This window comes from Scyliorhinus torazame, chromosome 10, assembly GCF_047496885.1.
Source record: "Scyliorhinus torazame isolate Kashiwa2021f chromosome 10, sScyTor2.1, whole genome shotgun sequence".
NCBI lineage: Eukaryota > Metazoa > Chordata > Chondrichthyes > Carcharhiniformes > Scyliorhinidae > Scyliorhinus > Scyliorhinus torazame.
Window position 1 is genome coordinate 203,765,512 of NC_092716.1, and position 19,365 is coordinate 203,784,876.

Below are 19,365 nucleotides of genomic sequence, written 5' to 3' on the forward strand. Positions count from 1 at the left end.
ATTGGGAAAAAAGTATTTAAACTGGAGCTCCGCTCAAGAGAAAGTTATGTTTCAAACCTCCTGACTGAAGATATTTTACTCGGGTGTTTATTTAAAAAAAAAAAGAACTGCCCTGCCCCGCGGCTGAGGTTGTGGCTCATTTAATCTGAAAATCGTAATAGCTTCCTTTGATCCAAATCACCAGTGGTTTCAAAAACCAAACTTGTGCGTGGGTGATGCCAGGAGTGGATAGAGTTGGGTTGGAACTAATTCATCCCAAAGGTGGCTCTCAGTTTTGAATGGTTCCAATGATATCGGTTGAATTAGGAGGAGTAGGGTGGTCAATAGGACTTTAAACTAGAGATTTGGGGGGGGGGGGGGGGGGGGAGGGAAAGTCAGGGAACCAAGAGGTGAAGTAATCAGTGGGAAGCGTAGCTGCTTCGGAATACAAAAAAAGCACGAAAAGACAGAACTCCGGAGAGGTTACGATAGTCCCCATCCCACAAAATATGACAGTGTATGGAAAGGCTCAGTAAACCAAGGTCCACCACATTAAGAAAACAAAAAGGGACGGTCAATAGAGAATTAAAGGTGCTATATTTAAATGCGCGCAGTGTACGGAACAAGGTAGATGAGCTTGTGGCCCAGATTGTGACTGGCGGGTATGATGTGGTAGGCATCACAGAGACGTAGTTGCAGGGGGTTCAGGACTGGCATTTAAACATCCAGGGATTCACATCCTATCGAAAAGGCAGAGGTGGGCAGAGGGGGCGGGGTTGCCTTGTTAATTAGGAATGAATTAAATCAATAGCACTAAACGACATAGGGTCAGATGATGTGGAGTCTGTGTGGGTAGAGTTGAGGAACCACAAAGGCAAAAAAAACCATAATGGGAGTTATGTACAGGCCTCCTAACAGTGGTCAGGACCAGGGGCACAAAATGCACCACAAAATAGAAAGTGCATGTCAGAAAGGCAAGGTCACATTGATCATGGGGGACTTCAATATGCAGGTGGACTGGGTAAATAATGCTGCCAGTGGACCCAAGGAAAGGGAATTCATTGAATGTTTACAGGAGGGCTTTTTGGAACAGCTTGTGATAGAGCCCACGAGGGAACAGGCCATTCTGGACTTGGTGTTATGTAATGAGCCAGACTTGATTAAAGATCTTAAAGTAAGGGAACAATTAGGAGGCAGTGATCATAATATGGTAGAATTCAATCTCCAATTTGAAAGAAAGAAGGTAGAATCAGATGTAAAGGTGTTACAGTTTTAAAAAAAGGTAACTACAGGGGCATGAGGGAGGAACTGACGAAAATCGACTGGGAGCAGAGCCTAGTGGGAAAGACCGTAGAACAGCAATGGCAGGAGTTTCTGGGAGTAATTGAGGACACAGTGCAGAGGTTCATCCCAAAGAAAAGAAAGGTTATCAGAGGGGGGATTAGGCAGCCATGGCTGACAAAGGAAGTTAGGGAATGCATCAAAGCAAAAGAGAAAGCCTATAATGTGGCAAAGAGTAGTGGGAAGTCAGAAGATTGGGAAGGCTACAAAAACAAACAGAGGATAACAAAGAGAGAAATAAGGAAAGAGAAGATCAATTATGAAGGTAGGCTAGCCAGTAACATTAGGAATGATAGTAAAAGTTTCTTTCTTTAAATACATTAAAAACAAACGGGAGGCAAAAGTAGACATTGGGCCGCTCCAAAATGACGCTGGTAATCTAGTGATGGGAGAGAAGGAAATAGCTGAGGAACTAAATAAGTACTTTGCGTCAGTCTTCACAGTAGAAGACATGAGTAATATCCCAACAATTCTGGAGAGTCAGGGGACAGAGTTGAATATGGTAGCCATCACAAAGAAGAAAGTGCTAGAGAAACTAAGAGGTCTAAAATTGATAAATCTCCGGGCCCAGATGGGCTACATCCTAGAGTTCTAAAGGAGATAGCTGAAGAAATAGTGGAGGCGTTAGTTATGATCTTTCAAAAGTCACTGGAGTCAGGGAAAGTCCCAGAGGATTGGAAAATCGCTGTTGTTCAAGAAGGGAAGAAGGAAAAAGATGGAAAATTATAGGCCAATTAGCCTAACCTCGGTTGTTGGCAAGATTCTAGAATCCATTGTTAAGGATGAGATTTCAAAATTCTTGGAAGTGCAGGGTCGGATTAGGACAAGTCAGCATGGATTTAGTAAGGGGAGGTCGTGCCTGACAAACCTGTTAGAGTCCTTTTGAAGAGATAACAAATAGGTTAGACCAAGGAGAGCCAATGGATGTTATCTATCTTGACTTCCAAAAGGCCTTCGATAAGGTGCCTCACGGGAGACTGCTGAGTAAAATAAGGGCCCATGGTATTTGAGGCAAGGTACTAACATGGATTGACGATTGGCTGTCAGGCAGAAGGCAGAGAGTTGGGATAAAAGGTCTTTTTTGGAATGGCAACCGGTGACAAGTGGTGTCCCGCAGGGTTCAGTGTTGGGGCCACAGCTGTTCTCTTTATATATTAACGATCTAGATGATGGGACTGGGGGCATTCTGGCTAAGTTTGCCGATGATACAAAGATAGAACATAGAACGATACAGCGCAGTACAGGCCCTTCGGCCCACGATGTTGCACCGAAACAAAAGCCATCTAACCTACACTATGCCATTATCATCCATATGCTTATCCAATAAACTTTTATAGAACATAGAACGGAGGGGCAGGTAGTATGGAGGAGGTGGGGAGGCTGCAGAAAAATTTAGACAGTTTAGGAGAGTGGTCCAAGAAATGGCTGATGAAATTCAACGTGGGCAAGTGCGAGGTCTTGCACTTTGGAAAAAAGAGTAGAGGCATGGACTATTTTCTAAATGGTGACAAAATTCATAATGCTGAAGTGCAAAGGGACTTGGGAGTCTTAGTCCAGGATTCTCTAAAGGTAAACTTGCAGGTTGAGTCCGTAATTAAGAAAGCAAATGCAATGTTGTCATTTATCTCCAGAGGCTTGGAATATAAAAGCAGGGATGTACTTCTGAAGCTTTATAAAGCATTAGTTAGGCCCCATTTAGAATACTGTGAGCAATTTTGGGCCCCACCCCTCAGGAAGGACATACTGGCACTGGAGCGGGTCCAGCGGAGATTCACACGGATGATCTCAGGAATGGTAGGCCTAACATACGATGAATGTCTGAGGATCCTGGGATTATATTCATTGGAGTTTGGGAGGTTGAGGGGAGATCTAATAGAAACTTACAAGATAATGAATGGCTTAGATAGGTGGACGTAGTGAAGTTGTTTCCATCAGCAGGGGAGACTAGGACCTGGGGGCACAGCCTTAGAATAAAAGGGAGTCACTTTAGAACGGAGATGAGGAAAAATTTCTTCAGCCAGAGTGGTGGGTCTGTGGAATTCATTGCCACAGAGAGCGGTGGAGGCCGGGATGTTGAGTGTCTTTAAGACAGAAGTTGCTAAATTCTTGATTTCTCGAGGAATTAAGGGCTATGGAGAGAGAGCGGGTAAATGGAGTTGAAATCAGCCATGATTGAATGGTGGAGTGGTCTCGATGGGCTGAATGGCCTTACTTCCGCTCCTATGTCTTATGGATGTGTATTGGAACTGTGGGTTTCTTGAACTAACTAATATAGCTGGGCTGCGTGTGGCGAGTGGTTTAGGAAACACTCTTTGTTGAATCTGCTTGTTTAGACAGTCTTTAAGTGATTTAAAATTGAATGTTTGACCTGCTGATTTTGGTGGATTTCATTTGGCTTCAGTGACCCTTGGTTACGGAGAACTGCAGTTTATAGGGCAATTCAATTGCACATTGCCAGAGGGAGAAAAAGCTATTCCGTTTTAGGCTGATTACCTAACCCATTCCATTAAGTTTCCCACTAATGTTACATTAAAAACATAAAATGCTGGATCAATTCTGCAAGCTCCTCAGCTGTGTCTGGAGTGGGCCTTGTTGCTCTTGACCGTAGTTGCTCTGCTTTCTTGGCTGTTTATTTAAAGTCGTAAGATAACGAGGGTGCTAATCTTAAACATTGAAAATGTAATATAGAGATTTATTTTTAAAGGAAGTGGAAGGTCTAACCTGAATTTGTCCCATGTTTGGCAGTGATATTCTCTTTCAACCCCCCCCCCTCTCTTCCCCCCCCCCCCCTCTTCCCCCCCCCCCCCTCTCTTCCCCCCCCCCCTCTCTTCCCCCCCCCTCTCTTCCCCCCCCCCCCCCACTTCCCCCCCCCCCCCCCCTCATCCCCCCCCCCCCCCACTCTTCCCCCCCCCCCACTCTCCCCCCCCCCCTCTCTTCCCCCCCCCCCCTCTCTCCCCCCCCCTCTCTTCCCCCCCCCTCACTTCCCCCCCCTCTCATCCCCCCCCTCTCTCCCCCCCCCCCCACTCTTCCCCCCCCCTCTCTTCCCCCCCCCTCACTCCCCCCCCCCTCCTTCCCCCCCCCCTCACTTCCCCCCCCCTCTCTTCCCCCCCCACTTCCCCCCCCCCTCTCTTCCCCCCCCCCTCTCTTCCCCCCCCCCTCTCTTCCCCCCCCCCCCTCTCTTCCCCCCCCCTCTCTTCCCCCCCCCCCACTCTCCCCCCCCCCTCTCTTCCCCCCCCCTCTCTTCCCCCCTCTCTTCCCCCCTCTCTTCCCCCCCCTCTCTTCCCCCCCCTCTCTTCCCCCCCCCTCTCTTCCCCCCCCTCTCTTCCCCCCCCTCTCTTCCCCCCCCTCTCTTCCCCCCCCTCTCTCCCCCCCCCTCTTCCTCCCCCCCCTCTTCCTCCCCCCCTCTTCCTCCCCCCCCCTCTTCCTCCCCCCCCTCTTCCTCCCCCCCTCTTCCTCCCCCCCCTCTTCCTCCCCCCCCTCTTCCTCCCCCCCCTCTTCCTCCCCCCCCTCTTCCTCCCCCCCCTCTTCCTCCCCCCCCTCTTCCTCCCCCCCCTCTTCCTCCCCCCCCTCTTCCTCCCCCCCCTCTTCCTCCCCCCCCTCTTCCTCCCCCCCCTCTTCCTCCCCCCCTCTTCCTCCCCCCCCTCTTCCTCCCCCCCCCTCTTCCTCCCCCCCCTCTTCCTCCCCCCCCTCTTCCTCCCCCCCCTCTTCCTCCCCCCCCTCTTCCTCCCCCCCCTCTTCCTCCCCCCCCTCTTCCTCCCCCCCCTCTTCCTCCCCCCCCTCTTCCTCCCCCCCCTCTTCCTCCCCCCCCTCTTCCTCCCCCCCCTCTTCCTCCCCCCCCTCTTCCTCCCCCCCCTCTTCCTCCCCCCCCTCTTCCTCCCCCCCCTCTTCCTCCCCCCCCTCTTCCTCCCCCCCCTCTTCCTCCCCCCCCCTCTTCCTCCCCCCCCTCTTCCTCCCCCCCCTCTTCCTCCCCCCCCTCTTCTCCCCCCCTCCCCCCTCTTCCTCCCCCCCCTCTTCCTCCCCCCCCTCTTCCTCCCCCCCCTCTTCTCCCCCCCTCTTCCTCCCCCCCTCTTCCTCCCCCCCCTCTTCCTCCCCCCCCTCGGTGTCCGTCCCCCCCCTCGCCTCGTGTGTGTCCCCCCCCCTCGTGTGTGTCGTCCCCCCCCCTCGTGTGTGTGTCCCCCCCCTCGTGTGTGTGTCCCCCCCCTCGTGTGTGTGTCCCCCCCCTCGTGTGTGTGTCCCCCCCCTCGTGTGTGTGTCCCCCCCCCTCGTGTGTGTGTCCCCCCCCTCGTGTGTGTGTCCCCCCCCTCGTGTGTGTGTCCCCCCCCTCGTGTGTGTGTCCCCCCCCTCGTGTGTGTGTCCCCCCCCTCGTGTGTGTGTCCCCCCCCTCGTGTGTGTGTCCCCCCCCTCGTGTGTGTGTCCCCCCCCTCGTGTGTGTGTCCCCCCCCTCGTGTGTGTGTCCCCCCCCTCGTGTGTGTGTCCCCCCCCTCGTGTGTGTGTCCCCCCCCTCGTGTGTGTGTCCCCCCCCCTCGTGTGTGTGTCCCCCCCCCTCGTGTGTGTGTCCCCCCCCCTCGTGTGTGTGTCCCCCCCCCTCGTGTGTGTGTCCCCCCCCTCGTGTGTGTGTCCCCCCCCTCGTGTGTGTGTCCCCCCCCTCGTGTGTGTGTCCCCCCCCCTCGTGTGTGTGTCCCCCCCCTCGTGTGTGTGTCCCCCCCTCGTGTGTGTGTCCCCCCCCTCGTGTGTGTGTCCCCCCCCTCGTGTGTGTGTCCCCCCCCTCGTGTGTGTGTCCCCCCCCTCGTGTGTGTGTCCCCCCCTCGTGTGTGTGTCCCCCCCCTCGTGTGTGTGTCCCCCCCCTCGTGTGTGTGTCCCCCCCCTCGTGTGTGTGTCCCCCCCCTCGTGTGTGTGTCCCCCCCCTCGTGTGTGTGTCCCCCCCCTCGTGTGTGTGTCCCCCCCCTCGTGTGTGTGTCCCCCCCCTCGTGTGTGTGTCCCCCCCCTCGTGTGTGTGTCCCCCCCCTCGTGTGTGTGTCCCCCCCCTCGTGTGTGTGTCCCCCCCCTCGTGTGTGTGTCCCCCCCCTCGTGTGTGTGTCCCCCCCCCTCGTGTGTGTGTCCCCCCCTCGTGTGTGTGTCCCCCCCTCGTGTGTGTGTCCCCCCCCTCGTGTGTGTGTCCCCCCCCTCGTGTGTGTGTCCCCCCCCTCGTGTGTGTGTCCCCCCCCTCGTGTGTGTGTCCCCCCCCTCGTGTGTGTGTCCCCCCCCTCGTGTGTGTGTCCCCCCCCCTCGTGTGTGTGTCCCCCCCCTCGTGTGTGTGTCCCCCCCCCTCGTGTGTGTGTCCCCCCCCCTCGTGTGTGTGTCCCCCCCCTCGTGTGTGTGTCCCCCCCCCTCGTGTGTGTGTCCCCCCCCTCGTGTGTGTGTCCCCCCCCTCGTGTGTGTGTCCCCCCCCTCGTGTGTGTGTCCCCCCCCTCGTGTGTGTGTCCCCCCCCTCGTGTGTGTGTCCCCCCCTCGTGTGTGTGTCCCCCCCCCTCGTGTGTGTGTCCCCCCCTCGTGTGTGTGTCCCCCCCCCTCGTGTGTGTGTCCCCCCCCTCGTGTGTGTGTCCCCCCCCCTCGTGTGTGTGTCCCCCCCCCCTCGTGTGTGTCCCCCCCCCTCGTGTGTGTCCCCCCCCCTCGTGTGTGTCCCCCCCCCTCGTGTGTGTCCCCCCCCCTCGTGTGTGTCCCCCCCCCTCGTGTGTGTCCCCCCCCCCTCGTGTGTGTCCCCCCCCCCCTCGTGTGTGTCCCCCCCCCCTCGTGTGTGTCCCCCCCCCCTCGTGTGTGTCCCCCCCCCCTCGTGTGTGTCCCCCCCCCTCGTGTGTGTCCCCCCCCCTCGTGTGTGTCCCCCCCCCTCGTGTGTGTCCCCCCCCCCTCGTGTGTGTCCCCCCCCCCTCGTGTGTGTCCCCCCCCCCCTCGTGTGTGTCCCCCCCCCCTCGTGTGTGTCCCCCCCCCTCGTGTGTGTCCCCCCCCCCTCGTGTGTGTCCCCCCCCCCCTCGTGTGTGTCCCCCCCCCCTCGTGTGTGTCCCCCCCCCCTCGTGTGTGTCCCCCCCCCTCTCGTGTGTGTCCCCCCCCCTCTCGTGTGTGTCCCCCCCCCTCTCGTGTGTGTCCCCCCCCCCTCTCGTGTGTGTCCCCCCCCTCTCGTGTGTGTCCCCCCCCCTCTCGTGTGTGTCCCCCCCCCTCTCGTGTGTGTCCCCCCCCCTCTCGTGTGTGTCCCCCCCCCTCTCGTGTGTGTCCCCCCCCCTCTCGTGTGTGTCCCCCCCCTCTCGTGTGTGTCCCCCCCCCCTCTCGTGTGTGTCCCCCCCCCCTCTCGTGTGTGTCCCCCCCCCTCTCGTGTGTGTCCCCCCCCCCTCTCGTGTGTGTCCCCCCCCCTCTCGTGTGTGTCCCCCCCCCTCTCGTGTGTGTCCCCCCCCTCTCGTGTGTGTCCCCCCCCCTCTCGTGTGTGTCCCCCCCCCCTCTCGTGTGTGTCCCCCCCCCTCTCGTGTGTGTCCCCCCCCTCTCGTGTGTGTCCCCCCCCCTCTCGTGTGTGTCCCCCCCCCTCTCGTGTGTGTCCCCCCCCCTCTCGTGTGTGTCCCCCCCCCTCTCGTGTGTGTCCCCCCCCCTCTCGTGTGTGTCCCCCCCCCCTCTCGTGTGTGTCCCCCCCCCTCTCGTGTGTGTCCCCCCCCCTCTCGTGTGTGTCCCCCCCCCTCTCGTGTGTGTCCCCCCCCCCTCTCGTGTGTGTCCCCCCCCCTCTCGTGTGTGTCCCCCCCCCTCTCGTGTGTGTCCCCCCCCCTCTCGTGTGTGTCCCCCCCCCTCTCGTGTGTGTCCCCCCCCCTCTCGTGTGTGTCCCCCCCCCTCTCGTGTGTGTCCCCCCCCCTCTCGTGGTGTCCCCCCCCTCTCGTGTGTGTCCCCCCCCCTCTCGTGTGTGTCCCCCCCCCTCTCGTGTGTGTCCCCCCCCCTCTCGTGTGTGTCCCCCCCCCTCTCGTGTGTGTCCCCCCCCTCTCGTGTGTGTCCCCCCCCCCTCTCGTGTGTGTCCCCCCCCTCTCGTGTGTGTCCCCCCCCTCTCGTGTGTGTCCCCCCCCCTCTCGTGTGTGTCCCCCCCCCTCTCGTGTGTGTCCCCCCCCCTCTCGTGTGTGTCCCCCCCCCTCTCGTGTGTGTCCCCCCCCCTCTCGTGTGTGTCCCCCCCCCTCTCGTGTGTGTCCCCCCCCCTCTCGTGTGTGTCCCCCCCCCTCTCGTGTGTGTCCCCCCCCCTCTCGTGTGTGTCCCCCCCCCCTCTCGTGTGTGTCCCCCCCCCTCTCGTGTGTGTCCCCCCCCCTCTCGTGTGTGTCCCCCCCCCCTCTCGTGTGTGTCCCCCCCCCCTCTCGTGTGTGTCCCCCCCCCCCTCTCGTGTGTGTCCCCCCCCCTCTCGTGTGTGTCCCCCCCCCTCTCGTGTGTGTCCCCCCCCCCTCTCGTGTGTGTCCCCCCCCCTCTCGTGTGTGTCCCCCCCCCCTCTCGTGTGTGTCCCCCCCCCCCTCTCGTGTGTGTCCCCCCCCCCTCTCGTGTGTGTCCCCCCCCCCCCTCTCGTGTGTGTCCCCCCCCCTCTCGTGTGTGTCCCCCCCCCTCTCGTGTGTGTCCCCCCCCCTCTCGTGTGTGTCCCCCCCCCTCTCGTGTGTGTCCCCCCCCCCCCCCCCTCTCGTGTGTGTCCCCCCCCCTCTCGTGTGTGTCCCCCCCCCTCTCGTGTGTGTCCCCCCCCCTCTCGTGTGTGTCCCCCCCCCTCTCGTGTGTGTCCCCCCCCCTCTCGTGTGTGTCCCCCCCCCTCTCGTGTGTGTCCCCCCCCCTCTCGTGTGTGTCCCCCCCCCTCTCGTGTGTGTGTGTGTGTGTCTCCCCCTCCCCCCCTCTCCTCCCCCCCCCCGCTCTCCTCTCTCTCTCTCCTCCTCCTCCTCCTCCCCCCCGCTCTCCTCTCTCTCTCCTCCTCCTCCTCCTCCTCCTCCCCCCGCTCTCCCCTCTCTCTCCTCCTCCCTCCTCCCCCCCCCGCTCTCCTCTCTCTCTCCTCCTCCTCCTGCTCCCCCCCCTGCTCTCCTCTCTCTCTCCTCCTCCTCCCCCCCGCTCTCCTCTCTCTCTCCTCCTCCTCCTCTCCCCCCCCGCTCTCCTCTCTCTCTCCTCCGCCTCCTCCTCCCCCCCCGCTCTCCTCCTCCTCCTCCTCCCCCCCGCTCTCCTCCTCCTCCTCCTCCCCCCCGCTCTCCTCTCTCTCTCCCTCCTCCTCCTCCTCCCCCCCGCTCTCCTCTCTCTCTCCTCCTCCTCCCCCCCGCTCTCCTCTCTCTCTCCTCCTCCTCCTCCCCTCCCCCCGCTCTCCTCTCTCTCTCCTCCTCCTCCCCCCCCGCTCTCCTCTCTCTCTCCTCCTCCTCCTCCCCGCTCTCCTCTCTCTCTCCTCCTCCTCCTCCTCCCCCCCCCCGCTCTCCTCTCTCTCTCTCTCCTCCTCCTCCTCCTCCTCCCCCCCGCTCTCCTCTCTCTCTCCTCCTCCTCCCCCCCGCTCTCCTCTCTCTCTCCTCCTCCTCCTCCTCCTCCTCCCCCCCCCCCCGCTCTCCTCTCTCTCTCCTCCTCCTCCTCCTCCTCCTCCTCCTCCTCCCCCCCGCTCTCCTCTCTCTCTCCTCCTCCTCCTCCTCCTCCCCCCCCCCCCGCTCTCCTCTCTCTCTCCTCTCCCCCCCCCCCCCCCCCCCCCTCTCTCCTCAGATGCTGTCAGATCTGCTGAGATTGTCCAATATTTTCTATTTTTGTTTCAGGTCCAGCATCCGCAGTAATTTGCTTTTATGTCCTTCAAAATGTCCCTCTGTTAATTTGATCTTGTTTACTTGGTTATTTGTTACACAAGCTAGTAGTGTTATTCATGTTCAATCAGAACCTAACTGTGGAATGAATTTTAATTTTGGATACCAGTATAATGATTGCTTGGTCTGTCGCTAATAAAGCACATGATGATAATGTTTTATTGTTACAAGTATGAAGTTACTGTGAAAGTCCCTAGTCGCCACATATAGGCGCCTGTTCGGGAAGCTGGTACGGGAATTGAACCCATGCTGCTGGCGTTGTTCTGCATTGCAAACCAGCTGTCTAGCCCATCGAGCCCAGCTAAACCAGGTAAAACCGCTGGTGGTTTGGATCAAAGGAACCTATTACAATTTTCAGATTAAATGAGCCACAAATTCAGCCTCTGGACAGGGCAGTCTTTTTTTATACAAATATCTTCAGTCAGGAGGTTTGAAACATAAACTAGAGCTCAGCTCAGAGAAAATGATGTGGTGATGCCAGCGTTGGATTGGGGTGAGCACAGTAAGAAGTCTTACAACACCAGGTTAAAGTCCAAAAGGGGTAGCACGGTGGCGCAGTGGTAAGCATTCCTGCCTCACGGCGCTGAGGTCCTCGGTTCGATCCCGACTCTAGGTCACTGTCTGTGTGGAGTTTGCACATTCTCCCCATGTTTGCGTGGGTTTTGCCTCCACAACCCAAAGATGTGCAGAGTCGGTCGATTGGCCATACTAAACTGCCCCTTAATTGGAAAAAAAATGATTGGGTACTCTAAATTTATTTTTTTAAAGTCCAACAGGTTTGTTTCGAATCACTAGCTTTCAGAGCACAGCTCTTTCCTCACCTGAGGAAGGAGCAGCGCTCTAAAAGCTAGTGATCTGAAACAAGCCTGTTGGACTTTAACCTGGTGTTCTAAGACTTCTACAGTATTTTGCTTTATTACAGTAAGATGCTAGAGATCTGAAATACAAAGCGATTGTGCTGGAAAAACTTGGCAAGTCTGACAACATCTGTGTAAAGAGAAACCAAATTGAGTCCAATGTGACTTTTTAAAAAAAAAACATTTAAGAGGATCCTACGCATACACAGGGAGAATGTGCAAACTCCCACGGGTCACCTGGGGCTGGGATCAAACCTGGGTCCTCGGTGCTGTGAGGCGGCAGTTCTAACCACTGCGCCACTGTGCCGCCCCAGAAGAGAAATTCAATCTGTAGGGCAGAATTCATGATCTGAAGTTATTGAACTCGATGTTGAGTAAAATGACTAATTAAAAGTATCGTTGCTGCTCTTCATCGTTACACTGTCTTTACTAGAACGTTGCAGTAGGATGCCATTTCTTTCTTTTTCTTGAACCAAGGATTCCTCAACTCCTTCCCTCCCTCCCTTCAAAAATGTGGTTGACCGGGCAGCACGGTGGCACAATGCTTAGCTGTTGCTAACTTTGGTTGTCTCTTAATTTGTTGGCCATTGTGTCTTTACTTAATTTGCTCTGTTTCTATAACCTTTGCTCTAGAGTTGCCAGGTATCTTTATGATACCGCCACGAGGTTCAATTTCAAGTGCTGATCAATAACTCAATACACCAATTAGTAAGATTCAGATCAAAACACATTTATTATACACAGTCAATCACTACTCATGCATACAACTCTACTGACTAGACTATCTCTAACACTAAAAGGCCTATACTTAGCTTGGAACTGGCCCACCAGGTCAGGGGAACAAGTGGCCTTTCGTTCGATTCTGAGTCTGCAGGATTCAAAAGCTGGTATAGACTGGTAGCTAGGAGCGCCTATCTCGTAGTGTGCGTTGACTGGAGACTTACTTGGCTGATGCGGCAGCCAGGCAGGTCACTGTCCAGGGTTGTTTCGAGCTGCTGAGTGACCCTGCCAAGAAGGACAAATTGAACTTGGGGACTCTACTTTATAAAATGTGGTTGACCGATCCCTGATCGCTGGGCGGTCCGTAAGTGTCCGTTGGCTTTCCTTTGTCTTGGCTCCCGCTGGCGCCGAGGAGTCTGGCTTGGCCTTATTCACCTTAAATGTTTCAATTGTTCCCGGGGATCGCTCATTAATATGCAGGTGGCTGTTGGTTTCAGTGCTGTCTGGGTTTCTGCAAGTTCTAATACACAGGAAACTTTGCACCTGCTAGTTTTGCCTGCGTTGACTGAATTTCCCTGTATTCTTTGCGGATCTCCATTTTAAGTCGGGAAGTGGCCAACCCAGGTGGCTACAGTCCCTCCTTGTGATCCCTGGCGCGAAGCGTGAAGGATCACATAACTGCGTCGTCTTCACTTCCTGACCCAGCGAGCACTCTTCCATGGCCTCTACACTGACCATAACTATGCAATAAATTTTTAACTGACAATTCTAAGTGGTGCTATGTCACAACAGGGACATGCAGTACAACATATATAAAAACGGTACCGCTAACTATCTTCCATAAACTACACTCACTTAAACATCCAATCATACTAACTTCCTAACAATACAAAAATAATAGCAGCATTCACATTTCCCTCTGGCTTGGCGGTCAAGCTCAGTTGTACAATCTCTCTCTCAGTTGTCTTTATTCACAAAATGACGCCGAATGTCCTTTATTTTAGATCAAGGGGTTCGGGGGCCTGGTGAAAACCGAAAATAGGATATTTCATCCTGTATACCGGGGTGCGAGAGTGGTAGGCTCTCCTTCGCCATTTTCTCATGCGGATAGTCTGCATGATGCTGCAGAATGGCGTCAATACTAAAAGGGATTCAATTGCATATGAATGGGAGTACCATGTTATAAACCTATCACACCATGATGGTGCATTGTTACTTGTCACTGGGCTCTGGATGCTATGGGGAAGTGAATCATTGACGGCCGGGGGTTTGGGGTCGGGGGGTTCGCAGTCGCGCGTAACTGAATACAAATTGCCAATAACGAAAAACACGTATGAGGTCTTCATTCTTCTCCTCTTTCTTCTCTTCTCTTCCTTTTTCGTCTCTTCTCTCTTCCTGGAGCTTCTGGAATTCTGTAAATCAAGCGCAGTTTCTGTTACTATCTTGTTTAATATCTTGTACGTTAGCATGTCTGTCTTTTAGTGCCAATTTCCCTTTATAATTGGTCACCATGTGTGACTCATTGTTTTTTAAAACCGAATATTCGGACAAGACATCTAAGAAAATACTGCCGTGCTGCGAGCCGTCTTGCAGCCTGTGAGATTTACCATCCTAGTGTTTGAGGGTGTAAATAGCAATCCTAAGGGTTGCTAAACCAAATAAAAGAATTTTGAACTTAATCGAGCCAAAATGGGGTGCGTATGGGCCGCGGCGGGTAAGCTTTGGATGGAATCCCCGGGTGATACACAATCAATAACTCTCGAGGCGAAGGGGAGTCATCTAATCGGCTTTAATCAGCTAGAACTGTACCCAGCAGCGGTGATGCAGAAAGTGAGGGCTGCTGGGACGGCATCGGTTCTTAGCCCCGCGGCGGGGCTATGTACATTATCCAATGGTAGACCCCTCGGTCTAGCCAATGGTCATTCGCCTCTCGGGTACTGCAATACCTGGTATTACCACACCGGGTAGGACGGTGATCAATGCCGTATGTGCTCTACCTGAGCGTAGCTGACCAGAGGGGGGGGCCCTCCGGCAGGGCGGAGACCAATGCCGTTTTTCCACTGCCTGAGCAACCGGCAAGAATGGGTAAGAATGTGACTAGTTCCTCTGAACTATTGTCTGGGACAGACTTGTTCCATTCACAGCTGGGCATCAACGGAGTGGTAGCGTGGGGCCGTGAAACTTCCAAGTTTACAAACAACACTTAACGATAACATTAACGAACAAACATTGAACAAACATGCTGCAGGTTCCATCAGAAAGGACACCGTTTCTCCCAAGCGGTTCCTTTTAAAACATCATCTGGACACCTCCGTTATCAGTTGCGAACAGGGTCGCAAAGGGGTTCTCATTTTGGGAGTCAGACTCAAAGTCATCATCTTCTCCCGGATGTCATACTCTTGAATGGATGAGGGTTGCTAAAGCTGCATGGTGTGACTTGGGGTCCATCTCGTTGTTTCGGATGAGCCTGTACAAATTGTCACGGTGCCAAATAGACGTGTCTAATTCTGTGGAGATGGTCGGGGTCATCATCGTAGGGCGATGGTCTTTGGTGAGGTTTGTCAAGGAATGTGATCAGGAAGGGATCCCTCGAATCGTGTTCAGATTCGCTGGGTGTGGGTCCTGTTGTATGGCGATAGTAGGGAGGCGTGCTGTGGCTGTTGCCTGTGTCACAGTCGCTGCTGCTGCTGTTTGTGGGCATCCAGGGCGGAGTCTAGAGTTCGGGGGTGGGGTCGAGGTCGAGTCCGTGGATAGGGTGAGTGTGTTGGGGGAGGGTAGGGATACATTGGTTGTGGGCGGTGCGTGGTCTGCTGCGTCGAGCATGACATGGTGTGTGTGGTTAGACTGCGAGCCATATGCCTTGAGCTGGCTAATATGGAACCACGCGGTCTTCCCGTTGGGGTACTTTATCTTATAAACGGAGGGTCCATCTGGCTGCTCTGATCTGGCTTACTGTACCATCCTTAAGTCGTCCGTCTAGTAAAAGTTGGGTAGGGGTGTGTTCCGTGAGGATTGTGATGGGGTTTAGTCCGGTGATATATGAAAAGTATTGAACTGCCCAGAAAACTGCGAGCAGGTGCCTTTCACAGGCCGAAAATCCCTGCTCCACAGGATCTAAAACTCTGGAGGCGTAAGCCATGGGTCTTAACTGTTCGTGCTGTTCCTGGAGGAGCACGGCCGAAAGGGTTCGATCTGTGCTAGCTATTTCGATAGCATAGGGGGAAAGCGGGTCTGGAACCTGTAATGCGGGGGCTGCAATGAGTGCGCGCTTTGAATCATCTACAGCATCCGTGTGCTGCGGAAGCCTTTCCCAAGGTGCTCCTTTCTTTAGGAGTTCCGAGAGGGGTGGTGCTTTGGTTGCGAAACGGTCAGTATGGTTTCGGCAGTAGCCAACCAGTCCTACAAACGACCGGAGGGCTGAATCATTCTGAGGAAGGGGCAATTTGACAATCGAGTCAATTCTTTTATGCTCGATCTCACGTTTACCATGCGTGATAATCGTTCCCAAATATACCACTTTGTTTTCCAAAATTTGGGCCTTTTTGGGGTTCACTTTGCATCCAATTTGCTGTAGGAGTTCCAGGAGTTCGGACAGAAGCTCGATGTGCTCTGCCTTGGTGTCTGTCTGCAGTAATAGGTCGTCCACATACTGGGCGAGAAAATTTTGATAAACCATTTGCCAGCTGTCGAAGGAAAATGGAGGGAGAGTTGTGGAATCCTTGTGGAAGGCATGTCCACGTGTACTGTTGACCTTTAAAAGTGAAGGCAAATTTGTACTGGCATGCTTTTGCCAAAGGAATGGACCAGAATCCATTACTGATGTCCAAAACTGTAAAATATCGTGAGTTGAGTCCCTGTTTGAGCATTGTCTCGGGACTTGTGGCTACCGTGGGGGCTGCTGCGGGGGTGACTTTGTTGAGTTCCCGGTAATCGATGGTCAGTCGCCATGATCCATCGGACTTTCTCACTGGCCAAATCGGGGCATTATTAGTAGAGGCTACTGATCTAAGTACACCTTGTACTAATAAACTATCAATAACTTTTGAGATTTCTCCCTCTGCGTCTTGGGGAAATCCATATTGCTTCTGGGGCCTAGGGTCAGGTCCTGTTATTTGAACCGAACCAACCATCTTGCCGCAGTCATGTTTATGACTTGCAAATGCGGTCCTGTTTTTCTGAAGAACTGCCCTAACCTGTTTGCGCTAATCGTGGTCGGGTCAAACCAAAAATCGCTGACTGCGCTAATCTTATTAGCATACTCACCTACTGTGAGCGTTGCGGGGGCTCTTGCTGACTGTCATTTTCCAGACAAATTGATTTACTAGGTCAAATGAAAGGTTGTGGGAGGTCATGAAATCAATGCCCAAAATGTGTTCTGCTGTGTGGTCCAGATTGACCAAAACTGTGGGGTGTTTTGTTGTAATGTTGCCAATTTGAATGGGTACAGGGGCTGTGATGTGTCCCTGTTGTGAGTGGCCTGTGAAGCCGCTGAGGGTGATTGTGGCTGTAGTGGGCCACTTGTCCTTTTGGAACATGGTGGAGGAATTAATTGTGGTGCGGGACCCTCCTGTGTCCCAGAGAAATTCGATGGGCTGTCCCCGTATTTTTGCTGGTCGGCCGGACCTACCATAACGGGTTTCGCAGACCCAAGTGGGGAAGCCCGAACACCATCAGTCAGTTCCGTTCATGTCTGTCTGGTCTGAACGGGTGCCTACACTATGTATGGGCTTTGTCCTGTGATTATTCAGAGTGCCTGCCTGATGGGCTCTCTGTGGCTTTCGTAGGGCATTGCACTCTCGTGCAAAGTGACCTAATTGTCCACAGTTGTAACACTCCTGTGGTTTCTGTGGGGGGCTGTTCCTGCCTTCGTTCACCCATGCGGCGTTCTGGTGCGCTTTAACTGCTTGGATATCTGCCTCTGCCTGCTGTTCTTCGGGTTTCCTAATCGCAGGTTTGTTTCGGACAGATTGCTCCCAGGGGCGGGACAATCTTTTTAAAACCCACTTTCCGTTGTGCGTTTCTTCCGAGGGGGTCATAATTGGTACAAGCTTTTTGTCCTACCTCTGTGGCATGGGAGATCAGGGTGCGGATCCATTTGGCCATGTTGTCTGGGGACAAATGGGCGCGGATTAAGTTGCCGAAAACTGTTGTGAAATGGATCCACAGGCATCCAGCAAACGCTGTGGGGTGTTCTGGTTTTTTTTCTGCCTGCACTTATTCAGGCCTTCTACTGGGTCACCTCTGTTATAGCCGATTGCATCTAGGATCGCCGTGTGCATCTCTGCAAAGGTGCCTCCTCCTACATTCTGTGGATTGGGGAGGGCTGCTACGACCGAAGGGTCTAAGCTTAAAACTGTGAGCTTCACTTGCTCACACTCATCCAGGCCGTACATGGTCGCCTGCTGCTTCACTCTAGCAAAGAAGTGATAGGGGTCTGAGGTGGGGAGGAACGGTGTGATCTTTTCACACGCGTCCTGTAATTGGGTCACGGTTAAGGGGGTGGTGTAAAGGAATTCCACGTCTCCGTCCGATGTGACGGTGCGGTGGGTAGTTACTGGATTCATGAGTGCCTGATCTATCTGCTCTGTGGGGGGTTGGGGTGCTTTTCTCCTTTGGGGCTTTCCTTGCGCACATGTTCCCTGTACATATCATCTATGTGCGGTTTCGTTTAGTTCTTGCCAATCGGGGCCGTCTTCTTCATCTAATTGGGATCCAAAGGTGCTTTGAAACCCACTTTGCACTGAAAGCAAAGACTGCTGTTCCGCAATCTGCTTCCTGCATTTTGCATGATCCACTGAGCTTTGTCTGTGCTCCGTGGTGGCAGCATGGAGTGCTCTTAACGCTGCTTTTAGATCGCTGCACTGCCTTTGCAATGCCTCTACCTGTTTCTCTGTCTCTTTTCTTACCAGGACTGCACGTTGCATGTCGTGGGCAGCACGGTAGCTTTGTGGATAGCATAATTGCTTCACAGCTCCAGGGTTCCAGGTTCGATTCCGACTTGGGTCACTGTCTGTGCGGAGTCTGCACATCCTCCCCGTGTGTGCGTGGGTTTCCTCCGGGTGCTCCGGTTTCCTCCCACAGTCCAAAGATGTGCAGGTTAGGTGGATTGGCCATGATAAATTGCCCTTCGTGTCCAAAATTGCCCTTAGTGTTGGGTGGGGTTACTGGGTTACGGGGATAGGGTGGAGATGATGACCTTGGGTAGGGTGCTCTTTCCAAGAGCTGGTGCAGACTCGATGGGCCGAATGGCCTCCTTCTGCACTGTAAATTCTATGATCTATGATGGGCCTTCTCGTATTGGGTTTAGAAGCTGCTCAGATGCACTAGACAAGACTGTGTGCCCACTTGGCATCATCCACCTCTTCATCCTTTGCTGCCAACTTCCTTCTTAATTCTATATTCTCTCTCTCGATCTCACTAACATCGACCTTGCTCATTCGATGTCTCTCTTCTATCTCTTTGCGGAGCGTCCGAACGACCACCTCTGTGCTTCGCAATTGTGCCAGACCGGACACGATTGCCATCGGTTTGCGAGTTTTTCTTATGGATCTCTGGCAGGTTCTCCCAGCAAGTATGTCCTATACTCCCGGGTCCTGTTTCCTCATTGTCACAGAATTCACTCAAGGGGCCATCCTTTCCCTTTGAGATATTTTCTGATCTCTTCTTCCCAAACTGGACACTGTCCTACTCTGCTACTGGTCGCTGCGACCTCTAATTCCTGGGGGTTCATAAGGCGTTCCATTGCCTTCATTGCCATTTTTATCTAAATGCTTTCTTTTAAAATTTGGAACGAGGGATACTAAGGCGGTGCTGTAAACACGGGTACGGCGTTCGCTACTTTCCGGAATACAAACTCCTGACAGTTTTTCGCAACAAAAATCTATCAGTTTTACCTTATAGCCCTGTTAGTTACGCATGCATCAACACGCTTCCAAATTATGAGGATTGATCAGAACTGCTTGAACACTTGGTTTTTCTGTTCCCAATTGGATCCTAATTCAAATTTTGGGTTCTCCCGGAGTGGTTAGGCCACTTCTAAGTCTGGTCCCGTCAGAATGTCGCCAGTAAATGTTGGTAACTTTGGTTGGCTCTTAATTGGTTGCCTGTTGTGTCTTTACTTTTTGCTCTGTTTCTACTTTTTGCTCTGTTTCTATAACCTTTGCTCTAGAGTTGCCAGGTATCTTTATGATACCGCCACGAGGTTCAAGTTCCAAGTGCTGATCAATAACTCAATACACCAATTAGTAAGATTCAAATCAAAACACATTTATTACACACAATCACTACTCGTGCATTAAACTCTACTGACTAGATTATCTCTAACACTAAAAGGCCTATACTTAGCTTGGAACTGGCCCACCAGGTTGTTTGATTCTGAGTCTGTAGGATTTAAAAGCTGGTATAGACTGGTAGCTAGGAGTGCCTATCTTGTAGTGTGCGTTGACTGGAGACTTACTTGGTTGATGTGGCAGCTGGACAGGTCACTGTTAAGGGTTGTTTCGAGCTACTGAGTGAACCTGCCAAGAAGGACAAATTGAACTTGGGGACTCTACTTTATAGTCCCCAGGGGCTTCACGCCGTTCGGGGCGGACCCCGTATCTGGTTCCAAGTGATTGGAATACGTTCTGATCACTTGGATCGATTTCTCCAATACTGGAGCTGTTCCCTGATCGCTG

At 54.1% G+C, this 19,365-nt stretch overlaps 1 protein-coding gene across 4 annotated transcripts in view; it reads left to right on the forward strand.

Moving 5' to 3' along the window:
* depdc7a (DEP domain containing 7, paralog a) overlaps positions 1-19,365 on the forward strand; it is a 74,279-nt gene that overhangs the window by 1,076 nt on the left and 53,838 nt on the right. The window lies entirely within an intron of this gene.